Source organism: Bos taurus, chromosome 18 (assembly GCF_002263795.3).
Source record: "Bos taurus isolate L1 Dominette 01449 registration number 42190680 breed Hereford chromosome 18, ARS-UCD2.0, whole genome shotgun sequence".
NCBI classification, from domain to species: domain Eukaryota; kingdom Metazoa; phylum Chordata; class Mammalia; order Artiodactyla; family Bovidae; genus Bos; species Bos taurus.
Window position 1 is genome coordinate 23,688,427 of NC_037345.1, and position 9,082 is coordinate 23,697,508.

A 9,082-nucleotide genomic window follows, 5' to 3' on the forward strand; every position below is an offset into this window, starting at 1 on the left:
GAAATTAAAAAACACCTGCTCCTTGGAAGGAAAGCTACGACAAACCTAGACAGCATATTTAAAAGCAGAGACATCACTTTGCCAACAAAGGTCCATATAGTCAAAGATATGTTTTTTCCTACAGTCATGCAAGGATGTGGGCTTTCCAGGTGGTGATAGTGGTAAAGAACCCACCTGCCCATGCAGGAGATATAAGAGATGCCAGTTAGATCTCTAGGTCAGGAAGATCCCCTAGAGAAGGTCGTAACAACCCATTCCAATATTCTTGCCTGAAGAATCCCATGGGCAGAGGAGCCTGGTGGGCTACAGTCCATGGGGTCACAAAGAGTCAGACACGACTGAAGTGACTTAGCACATGTAAGGATGTGAGAGTTGGACCATAAAGAAGACTGAGTGCTAAAGAATTGATGCTTTCAAAATGTGGTGCTGGAGAAGACTCTAGAGAGTCCCTTGAACAGCAAGGAGATCAAACCAGTTGATCCTACAGGAAATCAACCCTGAATATTCAATGGAAGGACTGATGCTTAAGCTGAATCTCTAGTACTTTGGCCACCTGATGTGAAGAGCTGACTCACTGGAAAAGACCCTGATGCTGGGAAAGATTGAAGGCAGAAGGAGAAGGGGAAGACAGAGGATGAGATAGTTGGATGGCATCACCAACTCAGTGGACACCGAGTGGCTTTTCTTGTTTCGGAGCACAGGCTCAAGGAGCACAGGCTTCGGTAGTTGTGGCACACGAGCTTAGTTTCCCCATGGTATGAGGGATCTTCCCAGACTGGGGACTGAACTCTGCACTGGCAGGTGAATTCTTCACCACTGGACTACCAAGGAAGTCAAGAGGGGACATTTTACCAAATAGTACTTCAACATTTAACACTTTAGACAGCAGAATCACAGCATATTGGCCCCAATCCAGTCCAAACTCTCCATGTTCCTAATTCTGAATGCTGAATAGCTAGAAAACAAGAACCCAGTGTAATCAACAGGATACAGGTAAACTTGGACCTCAAAGCCAGTTCTACGGTCCTTCCCTGATGCTCCCTGTCTGCGGGGAACTGAGAACCCAGTGGGGGGATGGCCCTTCTCTGTCCCCTTCTGTCCCCCCTTCCCTGTACCCATCCCTCTGTTCTGTGTTGCCCAGGCACGCCAGGCCACCCTGCCTTGTTTGGCAGCTGGAACCTCTGCCAAAACCCATATTTAGTTGTTGAAAGTGCCTTGCCTCGGCGCCTCTGAAGTTAATGATGGAATCTTTGAAAATGACATTAGAAGTAAAGCATAAGCAGAAGACATGAAACCACCTCGAGTCCATCTGTTCAAGCACGATCCACCTCAGAGCTCCCGTTTCCTGTGTAAAACAGAAGACATGATTTATAATTCATATCTCACCAGTACAACCCTGACTGAAGCAAACCACTTTGATGAAATGTTGGTTTCATGCTAGTGGAACACCATTCCAAATCAGAGAATATTTAGAACTCTAACTCCTCTGCTGCCACTTTGAAGTAGAAAGATTTGTATTTTATATGCTTTTCTGAAAAAAAGAAAAAGAAAAATATGTACACTCCAGCATGCATGTGGTGGAAATATGAAAACACTTACGTGTGAATCAGCACCAAAATGTAATTACTGCTTAAAGGATTGAAAATATTTATAGACTCATATCTTGTGTTGAAGACCTGGTTCCAATAATTCTCAGAAAACTGCAAAATTCATACTTTGTTTTTCTGTGATGAACTTAATTGCTTGGAAATCTACAACACATGAGGAACAAAATTAAAGAGAGTCAACTTTCCGTCACCTCAACTAATGATCTAATAAAGTTGTTCTGAGGAGAGGTATGTGTCTGTATGTATATGACTTATACTGGTTGAGAAAATGAAAGTCAGAGTCAGAAAGAAAGACAAAAGTGGAAAGAGAAATAGGTTGAAATTTGGAAAACAATCCTAACTATTCCTACTTAACAACTGGAAAAATATCCTGTTATGTTACAACCAAAATAATCAAACAATCAAGTTAATTTTCCCAAAGACCAAACTAGGCAGTTAATTGATATAATTACTAACCGTTCATTCATTCGCAGGAGTTCATCGAGCCCCAAGATGCTGTAATAAGCAGTGATTCCTATCCTCATGGACTATACATCCCAATAAAGGGTCAGAAAATAAATATATAACATGCCCTTATAAAATCTATAATGAACAATTTAGAAAAAAGAAAATGGAGGCTTCCCTGGTGGCTCAGTGGTAAAGAATCCGCCTGCTGATACAGAAGACACGGTTCGATCCCTGATCCAGGAAGATGCTACAGGCCTAGGAGCAATTAAGCGCATGCGCCACAACTATGGCGCCTACGGTCTAGAGCCCAGGAGCCGCAGCTACCGCAGCCTGGGGACCTGGAGCCCATGCTCCACAAGAGAAGCCACCGCAATGAGAAGCCCGAACACCGCAACGAAGAGCAGCGCTGCTGTCTGCAACTAGAAAAAAGCCCAGCACAGTCAAAAATAAATAATTTTAAAAAGAAGAAGAAGAAAGCAGAGAATGATTTAAAAATAGGAAAAGGGTATGCCATTTTTGATTGGGAAGGCTTTTTTGGAGAGATTTGAGTCATCACCTGAGTTAACTGAGGGAGACAATTGTGCAAAGACCTGGAGCTCAAGCACCCTTTAGAGAGGGATGAATGGGGTGAAGAGGATGTGGTGAGGATGACGTCAGAGATGGGCAGAGCCAGACCCCACGAGGTATGACAGGGATGCCATGCAGACTTCCTTCTGCATCAAAACCAGAAAGGGTGAGTTTAGCCACTTCAGGTCATTTTAACAACCATATGCTAAGTGTCTATGACGGTCAAGGCTCTGAAGGCCCTAGGCCCCATGGGAGAAGGAAAGACAAATTCACAATGATTGTAGATAATAATTATTATAATAAGCATTAGATAAACATCATAAGGAAAGTACACAAAGGAATTTGTCTTTGACCTGAACTGGATATTTGGGCAAACAGCAATGAGAGAACAAATAGAGAAAAATACATGCACTCAATCAATCAATATTACTGGGGTACAAAGCACTGTGCTATTAGGCTGTGGGAATACATAGCTGAACTAAAATAAAACAAGAGGACTTCCCCGGTGGTCCAGTGGCTAAGACTCCATGCTCCCAATGCAGGGGGCTTGGGTTCTGTCCCTGGTGAGGGAACTAGATCCCACATGCCTCAACTAAGAGTTCGAATGCTGCAATTAAAGATCCCACCTACTGCAATAAGACTGGCACAGCCAAATAAGCTAAATAAATAAATATTAAAAAAAAAAAAAAAACAAGGCCCAAGCCCTCAAGGATCTTAGAGTTCAGTTGTACATACAAATACAGTTCTGACTGCAGGGAGTGTTATATACGAGAGACTCATAGCAGACTCACCAAGGGTCAACAGAGAGACTTCTGGAGAAGGCATGGCTGACTAGGAGATGAAGGATGATGAGGTATTACCTGGAGGACAGGGGATGGATCTCTCCTAATGGAGAGAATGGCAAAGGCAAAAATCCTGTGATCCAAGGCCTTAGAAGAGAGTAAACAGGAAGCGTCACTTGAGATGAGGTTAGTGGGGACTGGGAGGGGGCTCTGTGTTTTGGTTTGTTGTTGTTTTTTTTTAATGTAGGTGTCCTTTTTTTGGCCATTTTGTGTGGCCTGTGGGATCTTAGTTCCTCGACCAGGGATCAAATCCCTGGCCCCTGCAGAGGAAGTGGGGAGTCTTAACCACTGGACCACCAGGGAAGTCCCTGAGAGGAGAGGGGTTGTGTTTTAAGAGCCATGGAAAGCCAATGAAAGGGTTTAACTTGAGGTAAGGGCAATGAAATAAAATTTGCCTACAGAAAAATTCACTCAGATCAGAGTACGGAGTACAGACAGTAGATAGGGGAGAAAGATACAAGAGTAAATTCAGGGAAATCAGATCAGGGCTCCAGCAGACGTCTAGGCACGGGAAGTCTGGTGGTGATGGAAGAAATGGAGGAGAAGGTGAGTGATTTGGTTCAAGAAAAGATTTAGGAGGCTGTGATAGGACTCTGGCTTATGACCAACGTGGCTGTACAACTTGCTTGCCAATGGACTGTGATCAGAGGTGACATGTGCCAATTCCAGGTGGAAGCTTTAAAGAGCCAGTTAATGTGTGATTGCCCACACTTGCTCTTTCCCTTTGAATGACATTTGTCATCATGTCAAATGCTGGCCACACATACATCTCGGGTCGCTTGTGCAGAGGAGAAATGGAGCAAACACTAGGTGATCCACTGGATATGTAGCATGAGTCGAAAATCAATTTCTGATAGTTTTATTTTTTCTTTTTGACCATGCCACGAGACATGCAAGATGTTATTCCCCCGGCCAGGAATCTCACCAGCTTCAGTGGAAGCATGGAGACCTAACCACTGGACTGCCAAAGAAGTCTCCAACATCTCAAGCCTTTGCAATCACGGGATTGTTTGTTACTGCAGCATAACATGACCCATCTTGCCCCCCTCAAAAAAAGGATATAAGAAGAAGGTATGACTGGGACACATTTGGGAGGATTTGGGATGGAAAGAACAATTACCTTGAGGTTTCTCAGGGCTTATTTTTCAGCCTGTTTTCAAGCATAATGCTGCACTTTAAGGGGGTCCCCTGCTCCTTGTCCTCTCCAAATTAAATCTGAGATGATTCAGTGTGACACAAAAGAAAGGGAGTCTGTCTTCAGCAAATACGGCCTTTAATGGTAGCAGAGTGCTTTGAAGATGAGACGTTCCCTTGTGAGTGTGAAGCATTATTGTTCTTCATCAGATGTGAGGATGCACTTTTTAAAAAAGGATTCAGTTTAACTGCCTTGCCATTGTTTTATGACACGACCATCAGGCATTTTCAAAGGGGTCAAGTTATGACAAGAATATTTAACTTCTAGTAAGCACAGAGAGTAATTGATCCAGAGGATATGACTCTTGAGAGTCCCTTGGACTGCAAGGAGATCCAACCAGTCCATCCTAAAGGAAATCAGTCCTGAGTGTTCATTGGAACGACTGATGTTGAAGCTGAAACTCCAATACTTTGGCCACCTGATGAGAAGAGCTGACTCATTTGAAAAGACTCTGATGCTGGGAAAGATTGAGGGCAGGAGGAGAAGGGGGTGACAGAGGATAAGATGGTTGGATGGCATCAATGACTCAATGGACATGGGTTTGGGTGGACTCCAGGAGTTGGTGGTGGACAAGGAGGCCTGGCGTGCTGCGGTTCATGGGGTCGCAAAGAGTTGGACACGACAGAGCGACTGAACTGAACTGAACTGAGAGGATGAGCCAGGAACTGAAAGACCAGGTATTAATTCAGCAGTGGGATCTGTGGGCAAGAGAATGTAAGAGAATGATGGAGTCAGTGTACTCATTTAGAGAGCCTAGGTGTACAGAACCCAAGAGGGAACTGGTTGAATAGAGCCAAGGCCCCAGCATCTGTGAGGTGAGGCTGAGACAGCGCATCCTGGACATAAGGAAGGACATAAGGAAGGGTGGATGGATGAAGACACACACACCCATGGTCATTGGTGTCTCCTGTACATCAGGGTCTCAGATAAGTGTCTGGGTCTTGAGAAGCTGAGCTGGAAGACTAGGAAACTGTCCAGCTCAGTTCCGTGATTCCCACTTCATATTTGCTGTTAGAATCTGTGCTGCATCTTCACTGCAAAAGAGACTGAGGAAGATGAAGAGGCAAAGCACATCATGGAAAATCAGAAGAAACCAGGCTTAGAATTGTTGGGTGGCTGGGACGGTGCCAACAGGCAAACATATTTTGGTGTAATATTAAGGCCCGCCAATCTTCCCACGGGTAGATTGGCTCTTCCCATGGATTCATGGGTAAAGGATCTGCCTACAATGCAGGAGATTCAGGTTCAATCCTTAGGTTGGGAAGATGCCCTGAAGGGGGAAATAGCAACCCATTCCAGTATTCTTGTCTGGAAAATTCCTTAGACAGAGGAGCCTGGTGGGCTGTAGTCCATGGGGTCACAAAACAGACAAACATGACTTATCGACTACACAACAGCAAGGTACTACCATTACAAGGTGGGGAGGCAGGGGGGTCGCAATTTCAGTCATACTACTACTAGGTGTATACAGAAAATGTAGCAGCTTTATTTTGTATAATTGATCTTCTCATTTCCCCGAGCCTCTTGCCACCGGGGATATAGGTGGTGGGTTCAGGAATGGATAAACTTGCTACTTAAAGACCACTTCACTTCTTCAGTTTGAAGCATCTCCACTGAGTTAAAATAGTCCTGTCTAGTCTCCAAGTTTGTGACTTTGGAAGAGAAGGGACGTCTTACTCTCTGTCTTCTGAATACTCACCGGCACCCTCTGCAGGGCAGCTGATGCTCCCAGAACCAAAGCCTCCCAGTGATCTATCCCACTTGGACGGACATTCAAGCTGTTGTGTATGCAGAGGCTGTGGACCCAGCATTTCCTCCCTAAGAAGGGCGGTCAGAACCCCGGTGGCCCAATGCTCACATCCCCTACACGACCGTGCTCTTTATTTTCCTCTCACCTCTCACTTGTCAAGAAGGGTCTTTCTACTTCCTCTTCCTGTCCAGCCTGGGCATTTCCTCCCTCATATCATAGTCATCCCCAAGGTGACATTCACCCTTCACTGGAGCAGCCACGGGGGAATGGCTGTGGACAACATTATTTATAGAGGAGTTGGATGAGAACCACAGGCATTTAATATTTTTAAAATATTTTCTCCATTACAAGAGGTGCATTCCTTTAGCCTAAGCTTTATTTCATCTCATAAAATGCAGATATGCCTAGGGAGTGTCAAGCAAAATCTCTTCTTTCTGAAGCACTCCTGGAAGAATGAGGTTGTTGGTGGCTCATCCAGCCCTAAAACCGCATAAACCCATCCATCCATCCATTCATTCAGTAGCTGGTCACTGAACACATCTCTGTGCTGGCCCAGTTCCAGGAAAAGGGGACCACAAACTACTGAGAGGAAGAGGAAAAGGACAAGAATAAGGAATTCATGACCTGACACACAGGACAAGCGCAGGATGCTGTGGGATGAATAGCGCAGGCCAGGGGCTCTGGGAAGGTTATCTGAGCAGGAGACGAGTGGTACAGAAGGACAAAAGGGAATTATCAAGGTGGAGCGGGGTGGAGGGGACAGGCGCCCACAACACAAGCAACAGGACATGCAGAGGCTTCAGGTGGGAAAGAGCTTGGAGGGTCCCTTCCCAAATGAACTGTGGAAATAGGCTCTTTTTCAAGGGGATGGATGGATCATTAGGGAGAGAGGCTGGAGGCAAGGTGTGGAAGGAGGCAGGGAGCTAAGGCAGTCAAAACTCACATTGAGAAGGAATTCCCTGGCAGTCCAGCCATTAAGCAGGGGGCAGGAGTTCAATACCAGGTCAGGGAACTAAGATCCCACATGCTGTGTGGTATAATTCCCACACCTACAAAAAAGTAATCTTGAAAACTTGATGGGTAAAGTCATGGCCACGTTTTCATTAAAGAACCACCACCACCCTCCAGATGCTTTAAGCCTTATTCTCGTCACTTCCAAACTGAACTTGGATGGCCCTCCACTTTGGCCAAGTCTCTATATTGTTGGGTTCCATCCTGACCCTCTGGGGAAAGACTGGTTGGGAGGGACCCTCAACATCACACTAACCCTGCACCTGCTGTCGACCAGGTCAGGCACCAAGTGCCGGGAGGGGAACTAAGCCATGGTCCTTACCTTCAGGGTGCCTGTTCTGGCAGATCCCAGCAGTGGGAACTGCCAAGGCTTTTGCCCTTCTGCCAGCACCCTGGTTACACTTCATGTGGGGCACAAATCCCAAATCTGATGGATTTGTGCACACGCCTGCCATACTCCCCCTCACTCTCCAACCTCCAGCCTCATTGGCCTCTCTGAGCTCCTAGAAGGAACCACGCTGCCACCTGCCAAATGCCCTGCTCTCCTCTCCACTCTTCCTTTCTCAGGCAGCCTTCCCTGATTGCCAGGCTAGCTCAGTCTCCCCTAGAGCCTCTTACTGCCATCATTCGTCAGGGCAGTGGTCTTATAGTGGGGTATTTACTGAATGAATGGCTCCCCATTTGGCTCTGAGTTCCTCGAGAGCACGGAGGGCGATGTGTGATAACACAGTGGGGAGAATAACTGGCACAGAGTGGGAGCTGCGTGGATATGGATTGGATGAAAGAAGTAACCACAGAGGGAGTGAGCAAAGATTATTCTGGCTTCCTTCCAAGCATCCTTGGACATGAAGACTACAAGGCCTACATGGTCTGCAACCCTTCCCCAGCCTCCTCCTCAGATATCTGATCCACCATCTCCCTCTAGGACACTTAACTCTGGCCTCATCACCTGTTCCTGGTGTTCTGGCTCCCATGTGTTTCTGTTACAGGAAAACTATATTCCAGCCTCAGGGCCTTTGCACACCCTGCTTCTTGTGACTGGAATTCTCTTTCCCCCAACATTCATGTGACTGACTCCTTCCATCCTTTCATTCATGTGTCTGTTCATAGAATACCTTCCCCTTGAGGCCTTTCTCATTACACGTGTATCATCTCTCTCCCTCCACTAGAATATGAACTTCTTGTGGGCAGTAATGTGGTCTCTTTTGTACTCTGCCATGTCCCCAGTTCTGGGATGTTGTAGACCCTCAATAAAGGTTTGTGGGTGAGTGAGTGAAGGAAGGAATGAATTCATTCATGCATCTTTGGCCCAGAGAGGCCCTGGGCTTTGTCTTCAGAGAACCTTTCTCCTTTGACCCTGTGGCAAAAAAAAACAAAGGAACTATGCTAAACCAAGCTCTAATCCAAGCAGGCTCTAAATTCCCAGCTGCAAATTAATAGTAATAATAAACCACTATTAAGTGCTAACTGTATGCCAGATATTCTGCTAAGTGTTGTCATCTGTTTACATCTTTCTCACAGTACTATTGTGAGAAGAGTAGTTACAAGCCCTTTTTGATAGATGGAGAAAATGATGATCAGAGAGGCTAGATCACTTGTCCAGTGTCACACAGCTAGTAAGTGACTAAGCTGGCATTTGAGACTCATCAATCTCTGGGGCAAA